This window comes from Pinus tabuliformis, chromosome 1_2 (assembly GCF_031772625.1).
Source record: "Pinus tabuliformis cultivar Carrire ecotype Pingquan chromosome 1_2, CPIR1, whole genome shotgun sequence".
NCBI lineage: Eukaryota > Viridiplantae > Streptophyta > Pinopsida > Pinales > Pinaceae > Pinus > Pinus tabuliformis.
The window spans coordinates 634,980,175-634,996,198 of record NC_142298.1 but is presented as its reverse complement, the minus strand read 5'-3'; the positions used below and the strand labels follow the sequence as shown (position 1 = coordinate 634,996,198).

Sequence of the window (16,024 nt, the reverse complement as noted above, 5' to 3'; positions counted from 1 at the left end):
AAGCCCATGTGGCTTCAACCAGGCGATCTGCCCAGTCCTTTCTGCTGCTGCTCACCACCTTAGTCAAGATCCCTTCTAATGCTCTATTGGTGACTTCCACCTGCCCATTTGCTTGAGGGTGATAGGGGGTGGAAGTCCTATGCTTGATCTTGTGATGAGCTAGTAGATCTTCAACCAGGTTGGAGGTGAACTGGCTCCCTTGATCGGTGACCAGCTCTCTTGGATAGCCAAACTTATAGAAGATGTTTTCTCTTAAGAACTCGGCCACCTTTTCTTCTGTTGCTGCTTTGATTGCTTTGGTCTCTGCCCACTTTGTCAGGTAGTCAGTGCACACAATGATGTAAGACCTTTGCCTCGAAGGAGGGTTGATTGGGCCCACAAAGTCCATACCCCACTTCTCAAATGGCTCAAGAGTCACCTGAGGTTGGAGAGGCATCTCATCCCTTTGGGTCGGTTTCCCCATTCTTTGGCATTGGTCACACTGGCTGACATATCTTCTGACATCTTGATGAAGTGTGGGCCAATAGTAGCCTGCCTGCAGGATTTTGAAGGCAGTTCTCTTTGCTGCAAAATGTCCTCCACAAGGCCCATCATGACAGGTGAGGAGGATATCAAAGAATTCCTCCTCCCTTACACAACGCCTTAAGATCTGATTGGGGCCAAGCTTAAACAGATTGCCCCCGATCCAAGTGAATGAGGCACTTTTTCTGATGATTCTGCTCTTCTCCCTTGAAGATAGGTGCGGAGGGAACTGTGCTGAAACAAGGTAGTTTGCTATATCAGCAAACCATGGAGAGAGTACTGAAATAGAAAACAGATGTTCATCGAGCATCTGGTCATCCACTGTTCCATCCTCATCTGCAGACAAATCCAATCTAGATAAAAAGTCAGCAACAACATTTTCTCTACCTGGTTTGTCAGCAATGGTCAAATCAAACTGCTGCAATAAAAGTAACCATCTAATAATACGAGCATTCACATCTGGTTTATTCATTAAATATCTGATTGCAGCATGGTCAGTATGTACAAATGTTTGATAGCCAGTGATATAATGTCGGAACTTGTTCAGTGCATGGACCACAACTAAGAATTCTTTCTCAGTTACGGTGTAATTCAGCTAAGCTTTGGACAAGTTTTTGCTAACAAAGTAGATGGCATATGGAAGTTTCTGCTCAACTTATCCTAAAGCTGCACCTATGGCTTTGTTCGAGGCATCAGTGTGGATGTGGAAAGGTAGGGCCCAGTTTGGACCTCTCAGGATTGGGGCTGACACCAACTTGTCCTTCAATTCATTCAAAGCCCTCTGACAATCGTCAGTCCAATTAAACTCCACATCTTTTGCCAACAGGCCAAACAATGGTGAGGCTAGCTTGCTGAAGTCTTTAATGAATCTCCGGTAATATCCTGCTAATCCCAAGAAACTCCTAACATCCCTTACCTTTTGAGGAGGTGGAACCTTCTTGATGAGAGCAATTTTGTTAGGATCCACCTGTAACCCTTGACAAGAGATGGTATGGCCTAGCACGGTCCCTTCAGTCATTAGGAATTCACATTTTTCAGGACTAAGGGACAAGTTTATCTCAATGCATTTGGTTAGGACTTTTCCCAGATTGGACAATGCTTCCTGGAAGTTGGCCCCATAAGGAGTGAAGTCATCCATGTAGATTTCCACTGCATCATGGACCAGCTCCGAGAAGATGCTTAAGACAGCTCTCTGGAAGGTAGCAGGAGCATTGCATAGCCCAAAGGGAAGGACTCGGTAGGCAAAGGTACCCCAAGGAAAAGTGAAGGTGGTCTTATCTTGGTCTTCCAGGCTGATTTGGATTTGGTTGTACCCGCTAAACCCATACAGGAAAGAGAAGAACTTCTTTCCTGCCAGTCCATCCAACACTTGATCTATGAAAGGTAGAGGGAAATGGTCTTTCTTGGTAGCTTTGTTCAATTCTCGGTAGTCCACACAGATTCTCCATTTCCCATTTTTCTTGGGAACCAAGACCAGAGGGGACACCCATTCACTATCTGAGATGGGGTAGATGAATCCGGCATCCAACAACTTTTGCAATTCTTCCTTGACAATGTCCTTAAGGGCTGGATTCATTCTCCTCTGGGGTTGCCTAACCAGTTTACAATCCTCTTTGATGTATATGTGATGGGTACAGGCCGAAGGATGGACTCCTTTCATCTCCTTATAGCTCCAAGCAAAAGCATCTAGGTGGCTGGCCAACAGGCTACACAGCTCCTTTTCCTGAGAAGGAGACAGGGAGGAGCTGATCTTTAACGCTCTCTCAGGGTCGAACTCCACATTCTTGACTCTGGGAGTGACAGGGTTGGTTGTACAAAGATCCACTAAGGTGCTAGCTTGGGCATCCTCCACCAATTTCTCTAAGGATAGTGCACTGGAAGGTGGATTCTGGATCAAGGTCTCGATCAAGTCATCCTCGGTTGGAGGGTCTCTTCTAATGGTATCTAGGGGGCACAGAGGTGCTGAGTACACCTCGTCTTCCTCTCCTTCTTCCAACCAGAGTGGTAAGTCATGCTCTAAGGAGGGTTGGGCAGGAGGGTATAGGACTCGTTGCTTGGACATGGGACCATTTTTGATGGTCATGTTTCCTGCACGACAACTTATGTAAGCATCTGCAGTAGCTAACCAAGGCCTTCCCAAAATGAGAGGATATCCAGTAAGCTTTTCCTTTGGTTGCAGAACGAGGAAGTCTGCAGGGTATTCCCAAGAGTCAAAGAGACCAAGACATCCTCCACAATCCCTTCGGGAGTCACGGTGGAGCGATCTCCTAGTTGCAGTACGGTCGAGGTCTTCCTCAAGGAACAATGAAGATTGAGTTTGAGCATGGTATCCCTGGTCATCACATTAATGGCAGCCCCCAGATCAATCAAGGTGTGAGGTATGATGGTGCCATTGATGTGGACATCTACTACAGGACTTCCAGGATCTAGGTACTTTGGGCAGATGACTTGTCCTAACATAAGGTCAGATAGTTGTCCTATGACATTGATGGTTGAGGCATCTTTCTTCCGCCTGCCTGGGTGTTTGAAGAACTTTTCCTTAACCAGTTTGTTGTATATTGGCACATCCTTGATGGCTTGGAGAAGTGGTATTTTCACACACAACTACTTGAGCTCTCCCAGAAGCTCATCCTCCTCTGGGTTGAGTTGTGTGGTGGCTGTTAGTCTCTCAGGAAAGGGTGGAATAGCCTTTGGTTCACTTTCCTGTTTATCTTCCTCATCCTCTGGGGGAGGAGGTTGGCGATCCGGAAGGGTCTTTCCAGATCGAAGATTGATCTCCTGGATCTCCACAGCATAGGTAGGACATGATGTTTCCCCAGTGTATACCTGCTAGGCCTGTCTATTGTTGGGGTTCGGGTTCGGTTGAGCAGGCATTTGAGGTTGTCTTGGAGGAGCAGGAGGTAAAGGCTGAGGTTGAACTGGTGGTGGAGGCAAAATGGCAGGAGGCGTGTTGTACTGGGCCTCCACCCCGACTGAGGTGCACTCCACTGAGGCTGTGACTAGGCATGTGAATGATATGAGTGAGAAGTGGGTTGAGTAGGGTACTAAGGTGGATAAGACCATGGAGGAGGCATGGACCAGGAAGGATGAGCAGGGGGACCCCAGGAAGGCATAGGAGTCGATTGGTTGGGGCTGTAATAAGCTTGAGGTGCCCCTTGCATTCCCTGCTGATAAGGTCTAGATCCTTGTGGCCTCCTTTGGTTGATGAAATAGATAGGTTCAGTGGGGGCTTCTATCCCTTGGTACATGGCTTTAAACCCAGGTAAGGTTGGACACTGATTTGTGGGATGGTCCTCCTCACAGACGAAACATACTTCAACCGAATGCAATGGGCATTCGTTCTTAGGGTGTCTTCTTGTGCACCTAGGGCAGAAGACAGCCAAGGCTCTCTCAACTTCTTCTTTCTTCTGCTGGATCTTGAAGGTGTCCAGCTGCATGGCAATGGTCTGTCTCACCTCACTCTTAAGATCTTCTAACTGGTTTGCAAACTCATGTTTGGAGAAAGGGACACCAGTGGAGAGGAGATTTCCTCTACCTCGTTTCCTAGCTGCCTGGGAGTGATTTCTAAACACAGCCTTGATGTCCTCATAAGGCAGTTGGTAAATGTCCCCCCCAGCTAACATGTGAAGGGTATCTAAGAGGTCTTCAAGGACTCCTCGGAGCAGGACCAACTTGAGGGATTCAGGGTCAAGTGTGCACCTGGCCCGCTTATAGCTAAGTTGGAACCTCTCCTCATAATCCTCTAAGGACTCATCATTTCCCATGGTCATCCGAAAGATTTCTCCCTTAGTTTCCTTGGACCTACAGTAATCCTGGTACTTGGTATTGAAGGCTTGCTACATTTGAGCCCAAGTAGTGATACTATTCCCAGGTAAGCCCATGAACCAGCATAATGCTGCATCCTTAAGAGTTGAAGGGAAGAGTTTCAGCTTTTGCTCATCTTCAGTATAGTCATAGGTTCTACAAAGGACAGCAAACTCAAACAGGAAGGTATCAGGATCTTCAGTAGTCAGTCCATGGAAGTGAGGTAAGGCGGAGGGGCTAATGTTCTTCATTTTCATCTCTCCATTGGTCTCTCGGATGGGGAAGGCACCTTCTATTTTCTCATCTTCTCTTCTATTGTCAGCCATAGCTTCAGATGGAGTGGTCTCTAACTCTTCTTCTTCTATAGGATCTTTGTATATCTCAGGATGTTCACCTATAGGTTCTTCTGGGTCACTGTCACCAAAGAAGAGAGAAGGGTGACTCAGAGATGTGGTGGGGGTGTTGGGTAGGAATTTGCCTGATTTATCTCGGTTCCTACGAGGCATGAAATGGAAAAGACTTTTTTTTTTTATTGTTTTTGCTTTTTTCCTTGGTACCTGCAAAACTGAAACAGATTGATCTACAACTAACTATAAAGATGCAGAATTAAACTGAAAGCAGGAAAGAACTAATCTACTTTGCTCAAATGAAATTGCAGGACTGGAAACACTAGTCTACGCTTGCATAATTGAAAGGTTAATCTATGAAAGCAGGAAATGCTAATCTATGAAAGCAGGAAATGCTAATTTATGAAAGCAGGAAATACTAATCTATGAAAGCAGGAAATGCTAATCTATGAAAGCAGGAAATACTAGTCTATGAAAGCAGGAAATGCTATGCTACTGTTGCAGAATGGAAATGAAATAAACTACTTAGCAGAAAGTTGTAGTAGAAAGTAGAAGAATAGCGACAATCACCAATACTCTGACGCTTCCCCGGCAACGGCGCCAAAAAGATGGTGAGCTCCAGTATTGTAGCAATAATGCTACAACTCTTGGGGCTTCCTGTCTCTAATTTTATCAACCCGGTAGTTCGTACAAACTTGGAAGCGACGGTGCTGTATGCACAAGTACTAGCTCTTGTCGCAGCTGTCACTTGGTCAGCTGGCACAAGTCCGCTAGGGCTCAAGCCAACTTCTATATGCTCTCAGAAGAAGCTTGCTAAATGATGGACGAAAGCTAGCTCAAAGAAAACTAATCTACTTGGCAAAAATGAACTGAAAACCAACCATAACATGGAAACCCTAGTAAACCCTAATCTGACTAGTCTAACCTCTATGATGCAATAGTGAGAGTGAAAATGTCTAAAAATGATGCCATTACTTCTAGTGATGTGAAATGCATGAACTCAAACTACTTTCATTGAAGAGAGCATTGTTTTTATGTTTTTGCTTAAATGGTTGGAGTGATTGTGATTTTGTTCTTATTAGGGTTTGGTTGTACAGAGGTGGTGCAAAGGGAAGGAAAGCTTGGGAAAGGTCAGGGAGGCTAGGAGAGGTCCCAGGGGATCTCTAACATCATCCCACAGAAGTTCCTCACGTTCAGATGCTCAGCAACCGAGTGAGTGGGCTCCTACAGGATGTCTGCAGGGGATCCTACAGGAAACTCAGGAATCCTACAGGAAGTCTATTAATTTCTACAGGATGTCCTACCGTGGGTGTTTTGGGTGATGGTGAAATGATGGAGCGGTATGGGGACACAGGTAAGATGGAGATGGAGCTGGTGATGGCTCAGGAGTAGAGAAATAGGATGGAGAACGAGTGCATGAAGTTGGTTGGGGGATGGAAGGCTAGAACAACGAAAGGTCAAGAAAATGAAGCTACGTGGGGAATGGAAGAGTTGGAAGATAACCGAGCTGAGCAGAGGTCGAGGATGAGGCTTTAGGCGTGGTCAAGACGACGAAGAAGGAAATGGAATGATGTGGAGCAGTGTAAATAAAACAAATTGCTTATGACTGTCACAAAAAACGAGAATTCATTAACCTATGCTACCTGTGCTATGAACTCAATGAACAGCAATGTAAACCGTGAAGAGAAGTTGTGCATGGAGTTGTGATGAAGGAGTATGGCTCAGGATCAAAGTGCATGGAAAGATCTCTAATGAAAATGACCGTGTTGCAGCTTGCATAAAGGTAAAAGACTGCGTTTTTTTTGGTGGTTGGTGTAGACTGCACCCCAATCTCCAAACAGAGATGGCAGTGGGGTCTCTCTCAACCTTTTTCTTGGAGCTCCAGTAAGTTAAAATCCTCCTATTCTAGATAAGCAACTGAAAGCAATTTAACCATAAGCTAATCCTACTCAATCTCATAAAAACTAAATCAGCAGACTATAATTTCGAATTGCATGTTAAAGCAAAGAAACAAAGTGCTGGAACGAAAGGCAAATAACACTACAAAATAGAGGAGGTCTATTGCTCTCAGGTTGGGCCCTAACCTGAGAGCTATAGCTCCCTTAAAACTTCAGAACTAGATCCAAATCTGCTTGCCTTTATTCATAATCAAAAGTCTAATGTCATGCCAAAACTGGCTTACAAAACAAACAAACACCGAGCTGTAACTCGTGCTTAGAAATTACAATGATAATTCCAAAGGTCAAAAAAGCTTCTAACATAGGCTATGGCCTGCATATTTATACACAATGAAGATCAGGTTGGCTTCCTCCATTCGTGGGGCTTGGCTGTCCAACTGAAGTCAAACTGCTGTAAAACTGCTGATCCTGTAGAACATGTTGGCTGCCTTTGAGCTCGGTGGGGAGAGCTGTTGGAGCTCGGAGTTAAGGTGATAATTACGAGGGAAGTCATTTAAGGCTGTAGACAACCTCCCTATAAACCTGCAACGTCACCTTTGCTGTCTCCTTGTCTCCATTTACGTGGTCTTTTGCTCTCTTTAATGCCAAAAACCTGAAATCACCATGTATTAGCCACATAGATATAATGCCTGCCCTTCTTCCTACAAACAACACGAATATACTAAGAAATGAATGCATAAGTAATAAAAGATGAATGGTTGAGCAAGTAAAGTAGGCCAAAATGAGCCCAAATTGTACCAAAAATTGGGGCTCATCAAAGACTCCGTGATTTGTGGGTGCGAGCGCGAAGTTGTAATTGAGCCATAGGGTTGTCCACCCTTACTTTTGTAAATATAATGTCGACTTGAGAGTTCTACCCATGGTCCGCAAACCATGGGATTGTATAAATAGAGCGAGGCTCTAAGTGTAAAGATATCTAAGGAGATAGAAGGAATAGAAGAAGATCTAATGATGAAGTATTGAGTCTAAGTGGAAAGTTGAGTCTGTGAGTCGTAGAGTAGGAGAAGGCTTTGCAGTGGAGTGCGCAAAGGCCTACTAGTCCGCAGCTAAGTGCGTGGATCCTTTCAGTTGAGTGCACAAGGCAGGTTGAGTCTGTAATCGATTGAAGCATTAATAAAGAGAAATTTTACATTATTTATGTGTATCATTTCTTGTTTTATGCTTTGAAGTATATTGGGTATGAATTGCAAATTTACTATTTATTTGATGCACGAACTTATATGAGTATGTTGAATAAGTGAATATAAGATAAAGTATCTGTTTACACGAAGATAACTAACTATTATAAGAAGATTAGTAAGAACCGCAGTAAATAGCATAGATCGCTACTCTAGCAACGCAAAAGCTTCACAGCCCTTGGTTAGGGTTGCGCGAAGGCGAATATAATAGGGTGCAAAGGCCTCGCAGGTCAGGAAAGTGCGCGAAGTAACCTGCACGAAGGTAGTCACAGTTATACTAAATCGACCCCTTAGACATCTCAAGTGTGCGAAAACTTGGTTCCAACACCCCCCCATACTGCTTCAGGTGAGACTTCAGTCCGCGCTCCATGGGTTGTTGCCGAAAGGGCCAGTAGTGCAGGGATTTTTTTGGCTAAATAACTTTGAACCTGGGTTAGGCCCCATCAAGCCAACACATAGTGAGCAGGTGAAATCTCACAAGAAAGGAGGAAAAGAGATGGCCATTGATGGCCATCATTAGGGCTCAAAGAAAATCCACAAAAAAGGAGGAAATGATGCCAAGAGGAATGGCATGCAGAATAAATTAATCCAATAAGAAATTGATAAGGAGATGGTTGAGCTGAAAGAGAGGCTCAAATTTGTGGAGATGATGTTGGAATGAGAAGACCAGAGATAGAGATTGGACATGAGGAGGAGGTTCAAGTTTCTTTTTAGATATAAGGGTTTCATGAAGAAGATCCCTAAGAGGCTACGGAAGGAGTTGAAGGACCTATTGAATGCTTCAATAAGAGAGGAAGAGCTTAGAGCAGTTGAGCTTAAGGTTAGATAATTTCACACTTGTGAACTAGTGAGAGATGACATCCTTAGAGAAGAGGGTGATGAGAAATTGTCTAAGAGTCTTAGGGACTATGAGCAAAGTTTGAAGCAACAAAGGGAGTTGTCAATAAAGGATGTTGGTGAGCTATTGGAAGAAGGTCAACAAGGAGAACTGGTAGAAAAAATAGCAGAGGTGGACACATAGTCTTTTGTCTTTAAGGTTGGGTGAACTTTATGTGAATGCAAATCAAGGGAATGGGCATGATGTCCAATAGAGAAGAGAAGGCAGATGGAGTGCCTCACAAAACTAAGATCAGGAAGATAAAGAGTGTTGTAATAGTTTCTAGAGACTTCCATAATGGAAAAATAAGAACAATGATATTGTGGGAAAAGAGAAACCCTCAAAATGTATTATGTAGAGGAGTGAAGCCAATGATGAGGATGAAGAGAAGAGATTCGCCAAGCATCTCATGGACTACGAGGAACGTCTAGAACAACAAATGGCACTAGGAGCATTTGTAGAGGCTCAAAAGCCTCATATTTTTTAAACTGATGTGTTTTGTTCATGTGCAGGTCATGGAGACCATGAAAGAAGATAGTCATTACAAATTGTCATAAAAGAAGGGAAGGATATGAATTTGCCTTTAGGTGATAGAGGCAACAATAGAATTCTAAGAGGGACATCTCTGCATTTGGGCAAAATAGACACTGGACACAGTTTAAGTAAAGAGCTCATGAAACATGATGTAGAAATTGAGTTGCTAGAAGAAATGTTGTCATAGTTTGATAGAGGAGAATGGATGATAGAGGATGAGACTGTAATTTTAATTCAAATTAGTTTTTTTATTTGTATCAAGAAATTAACTCCTCGGAGGGAAGGATAGTTGGTTTAAAGGTATGTAACGTGCTAAGTTAGAGTTGGAAGAAAATGTAGCTACAAAATGTTGACAACAAGAGTTGTATAAAGGGTTTGTAACCCACCAGAAAATAGAAGACTGTAAGGACAAAATAAAAGAGAGGATTCAAATCAACATGGAAATTTGGATGCAGAGATTTCAAATGAGGAAAAATATATTTATATTTCTTTTCATTTGGATGCAGGTTCCAATAATAATGGGAGACATCCATACACAATTGTCACATTATCTTCCCAAGATATTGAGGGAAGAAAGGAATTGGAATTTTATAAAAATCACCAAGAGGAAGAATTGTTGAAGAGGACAGTAAAAGAGGATAGAAGGCCACATATTTTAAAAAATGATATATTTATGAATATTACATGGTACACAAAGTTGAACAAAGTGTCCTAAAGGATGGAGAGTAGGAAAAATTATTCCAAAAGGCCGAATTTGGCTTGTTTAGGATAGAGACATCCAAGAAGTCTTGAGTCAGTTAAAGGATATCATGACCAATTTTTTGATAGGGGAAGTACATATAAGTATAAATCTTGTTGAAGACAAATTTTCAGTTCATAGAAGTTGCATGGAAGAAGCAACCACACAACGATGTCCAACCATTATGGAGTTCTTGGAAGAAGAACATGATGAAATGACTATTGGGATTTTGGAAAGGAGGTGACGAATGATGGCAAGAGAAGGAGAGACGCAAAGTAATGGGACTGGTTTGTCTTAGGTAAATTCTTTTCATTTGCAGCCAAGGAATACATGGTAGCAAATAGTGATAGGAAGTTTCCATTAGTTTGGGATTACGCATTATATTTATTTTTATAGGGATGTCAAAAGATGGAATCCATTTGATGAAATGGAGGATACGACGGGGATGATTGGTACTAGCATTATGGATTGACTAGGAAGGAGCAACATGTACCAGAAATAATGCAAATTGAACATGAAGGTTAAGGAATTCATGATGGTGACGAAGGGGATACCTAGATAATAGTACAAGGACGAAGAAGATTCAATTGGCTTCAACACTTAGTTGATTTTTTACGAATGCAACAAAATGGAAAAGACGAGATTGTTGCAAAAAAAATTTGGGATCGTGGAAGAAGAAGGGCAACCAACAACAAGTTGATTGCAAGAGATTGCTTTGGCAATGAAGGTGGAGTGCAAAAGAATAAAACTTGGGATCCTGGCATAATGAAGTCAGTGTTGGTACTACAACATTTTTTTTGGGACCCTGTAGGATTCAACATATTGACTAGGAGGTCAAACTTTTCCCACCCAAGAGTTTGATGCAGGAGAATCAGCCCCAACTTTATCAAAATTTTAAGGCCCCAAAAGGGGATATGTAAATTGTAGATAGAGTTTTATTATCTCAATTTACTTAGAGATTTGTAATAGGGGCAACTATCTCGGTTCTTGAGAAATATGGACTTTCAGTTGTTAGGATATTTTGAGATGTCTTTTTAAATTCTGAGAATTGTTTAGCTTAGGTAGAAAACAATTTGGACCAATCTCCATTTAGTTTTTTTGGTTTGTTAAGATATTTCTTTCAGCCACTAAGATTATATACGTAAGTGTATAGACTAATCAAGCATGGAGCCCACCATTCTACCTCTATAAATATCCTTCCTAAAATGAATGAAATCGGTATTATATCACTAAACATCGAGAACCAACCCTATGTGGGTTTTAATAATCCTTGTTTGGCTGTGGGAATTGTGTGAAGCGGCTAGCATAAGAAGGAGGTGAATCTCAACATTTGTTCGTTGGTCCTGTTCCAAGAAGGACCCACCAAAAATAAAAATAAAAAATAGAGGGTTCAAAGTTATGTTGGTATGTCGAAGGGAAGAGAGTTGCTTAGAATAGGGGAATAGAATCGACGCTAATGTGTGGACATCAAAGGAATCAAAACAAAGGAAAGTTGTTGAGACGGACGCTAATGCATGAGTTTCAATGGATAAGAGCTTTGACAAGAACAAATGAAGAGAGGACAAAGTCCTTTGATCGATTTTAAGTTTATGTGCACAAGTTCATAAAGGGTAGTAAAAAGAAATCCTAGAAAATACTCATTGTTATAAAGAAAGCAAAAAGAATCCAATGATTATAAAGTAAGCCACCAAAAAAACATGCTCTAAAATATTTAAAATAATTGTAAAAATTATAATATCAATTTGATGCAAAAACAATAATTTTTTTAATAATCAAATTCCAATAATAATTATGAAAAAATCCAAATCATATAACATTTAACATTTTCCAAATACAAAAAACCAATTAATACAAGAAACATATAAAAATTATAAAATTTTGAATAGAAATAACATTAGTACTTAATAAAAAAAATAAAAAAATACATAGAAGTGCATACTTCTTAGAAGTCAAATAGCTCATTGGATATAAGGTAAGGGAATTTTAAAATATGCTTGTAAAATAAAATGTTGGTATAAAGATAAGATTAGATATATTTTTTTTAATGTCAACTTTTAAAAAATATTAATATTTTAAAAATATAATTATATAAAATTAAATAATTATTTAAAAAATAATAAAAAATTAAAATATAATATTATAATTTAAAATATAATTATATAAAATTAAATAATTATTTAAAAAATAATAAAAAATTAAAATATAATATTATAAAAAATTAAATTAATTTTATTGTTATTAAATATAAATTATTAATATTTAATAATAATTTAAAAAAATTAAAGTTTAAAATTGTTCTAATTTTTGTTCTATTTTTAAATATATTTAAATTTTTGACTAGACATGACATAACTAGTACTATAAGCTTCTATAACATAATTGGTCATAGAAGCGTAAATGACATGCATTCCATGTGTAAAAGTTTAAGGACACTAATCCGGGCCCCCCTAAGATGAAAAAAAAATAATATTCCCCAAACTAATATAAATCCGAAGTTTAAATCTGTTATCATGTTTATTTTGAAATTATGAAGTCCAAAGTCTAAATCTGCTATGATGTACTTTGAAATTATGAGGTCCAATGTTGAAATTTTAGACGTTCAAGGACCCTAATCTGGGCCAGCCTATTATGGAAATACAACAAATGCCAAACTAATATAAATCCAAAGTCTAGATCTGTCATGATGTTTACTTTGAAATTATGAAATCCAGTGTTAGAAATTGTAGAAGTTCAAGGACACTAATATGGGTTTTAAAATGGAAAAAATAAAATAATTGTCAAACTAATATAAATGCAAAGTGTAGATTTATTATGATGTTTATTTTAAAATTATGAAATCAATTTAAATCTATAGGTTTATTAGAATGTTTATTTTGAAATTATGAATGGGAGAGTATAAACTTGTTATGAAGTTTATTTTGAAATTATAAAATGTCCACGCAATTTTTGAGTGATATATTAAATATAATGAAAATGTAATCCACTTAAATTTAAAAATAAATAAAAAATATTTTAAAAATTAAATCTGGAATATATTAAATATAATGAAAATGTAATCCATTTAAATTTAAAAATAAATAAAAAATATTTTAAAAATTAAATTCGGAAAATTATAGAAATTTACTTTGAAATTATAAAATGTCTACACAGTCTTTGAGTAATACATTGAATATAGTCTTTGAGTAATATATTGGACATAATAAAAATATAATCCACCCAAATTTAAAAAAATAAAAATTATTTTAAAAATTAAATCTTGAAAATCATAAAAATTTACTTTGAAATTATGGAGTGTCCCCACAGTCTCTGAAAATCAAGGAAGTTTACTTTGAAATTAAGAAGTGTCCACACTCTCGAAGTGATATGAAGTGATATGTCTATATTAGACATGAAAAAGATATATTCCACTCAAACTTCGAAAAAAAAAAATTACTTTAAACGTTAAATGAAAAAAAGATAGTCCACTCAAACTTAAAAAATAAAAAAATTACTTTAACAGTTAAATCTGCTATGATGTATGATGTTTACTTTATGAAAATGTCAAATATCAACTTGGAGATGAATGTTTAATGGGTTGAATTAATTAGTGGGAACTAATTGTAAATAATTGTAATTGTTTTGTTGGGTTTCCAATCATGAGAGGTTAGGGAACTGGTACCTGAAATCTGCGGGCTTGTCTGGCCATAGCGGCATCATCCCCTGTATAGGTTCGCAGGGATAGCGGACGAAGTCTATCCAGTTGAGGATTTTTTCTTCTTTAATATTGAAGCTGGTGGCATAAACACATATTTTATTAAATTTTGAAGTATTTAATGGATCTAGAATATGTAACTTTAACTAGATTAAATTTTTTCAAAATAGGGAATTAGAAATTCACTTAGTTCACTAATTTTAATGTAGATATTCATCATTTTTTTGAAAACATTATCATGATAAACTTTATTAAATAAATTCATATAAACTTGCAAAAGCAAATCTTTCACGTCTTAATCTTGGATTCCTTACATTATCTATTTTAATATTTTTCTGGTTTGTATTAAAATATAAGTTTGTTAAGGTTATTTTATGAAAAGAATGATATGTATTTTACTATTATTAACCCATTTAATTATAATCCGATATAGTAAATATCATGTATGTGTTAAGTTACAATTATTACTAAGACAATGTTGACACAATTTAAAAGTCTATCACCTTTGCAACACTAGTAATATCGTTGAAGATTTAAAAAATCTCATAGATCATCGAGTTTATACTCATATTGGATTTAAATTTAAAAATATTTGTGACGCTACCAACCTTCTTGATCTTTTAACTAAACATAATTATGATGAGCTTGAAACACTTCTTTTAATGCTTTTTGAGCATAACAATAAAATTCTTAATAATTTTGGGTAATATCTTTTTGCCTTCTTATATACCATATTTGGTCTTAGTGGATGATAATCATGGTTATCACCGTCATCATTTCATACTATTGTAGGAAATTTGCACCATTTTAGAGTTGAGGAGAAAATATTTTTTTAGGATCAAATTAAATGTTGAATGTGAGTAGTAGCATAATTTATTTTTATTTATTATTCGTCCTTTTATGTTAAAAACTAAGTTGATTGAGGCTTACTTAATGAATAATAGATTAATATGCAAGATATATATTAAGTATAAAGTTATTTAATGACAAATGGTCATAGTAATGTGTCCAATATATACCATCATAGATCCATCTTAAGTGTGGATGTAGGGATCAAATTTCTTCACTTGCAAACATTTTTAGAGTGCAAAATACAATGTTTTATTTTTCATTGTTCAAACTGTAATTTTGAATGCTAAATAGAGTATATATAAAGACCAAACAAAAATGTTAACCATATATATATATATATATATATATATATATATATATATGAAGTTGATATTGACATAAATTAGTTAACATAGATCTTCAAATAGTTTATTTGAATCTATAGGTGAAATATTTTTGAAAAGTATAAGATTTAAACATCTAATTCACACATTTTTTTACTTCTAATTAATTTACAACATATTCATTTTTTTATTTTTCTATTTAAAACATAATTTTTATTTTAAAGAGGCACAGATGGACAACAAACTTACACATCCTGGCACACTGGGTTGTAGAACAATTACTAATCGTTTTAATGATCAAAATCAATCATGAATTAGAATAGTAACAAAGTAGTGAAATTTGATTATTTTCAAATACAAGAGGAAAGAGAGAAACTTGACTAAGCTATTTATTACAAATGTTTAGTTTTTATTCCTGTAGTGTTTAAAGATATTATATTGAAAAGAACATATTAACATTAATCTAAAACTTAGATTCCTTATATTATTTATATTATCATTAATATTAATATTTATATTTATGTATTAAATTTGACTCATGAATAATAGATTTTGTAAAAAAAATCTTACCTATAAAGTTATTTAACAATATATTAATATTGTTTTTCTTACTATTATTGACCATTTTAAATTGACACTAACTACTTTTCCTATGTTGAGTACAAATTTATTATACTAGTACAATGTTGGCACCTCTTCCAAATCTATAAGATGAAATATTTTATAATTCTAGTTGTGTTGTTCAATGATCAAAATAATTTTTTTATAAATTAGAGTGCAACAAAATAGCAAATTTGATTTATATCAATTATAATAAGGAATATTAAGGAAAACTCACTTCAAACATTATTACAAGTGTCTAGCATTTATTCATTAAGTGTTTAAATGGTTTATATTAAATAGAATACTAATTAGGTACTCCACTATTGTTTTAATAGACCAAGTTTAGAATATGTTTTTAAGTGCATTATTGAATATGATTATGCATATTTGATATGGTGAAAAGTCATGTTGGTCAAATAAAGCTTTGAAAACTTAAATATTTTATGGCACTGTCATGTAATTTGTATCAACACATGATTAAATTGAAATATTAAATAATATAAAACTCCAAAAATAATATGAAGAGAATATTTTATATACAACAAATATTGAAAAGTGTGTTTGAGTGTATATTAATAGATCCTTCAAAAAAAAAT

The 16,024-nt window shown here is 36.8% G+C and overlaps 1 long non-coding RNA gene across 1 annotated transcript in view; it reads right to left on the bottom strand.

Moving 5' to 3' along the window:
* The window catches only part of LOC149207239 (uncharacterized), a 71,741-nt gene extending 58,002 nt beyond the window's left edge, over positions 1-13,739 (bottom strand). Inside the window, exon 1 of the long non-coding RNA XR_016252617.1 lies at positions 13,618-13,739. This is a non-coding gene — a long non-coding RNA (uncharacterized LOC149207239). The remainder of the gene's footprint in view (positions 1-13,617) is intronic.
* Positions 13,740-16,024: the final 2,285 nt, after the last annotated feature.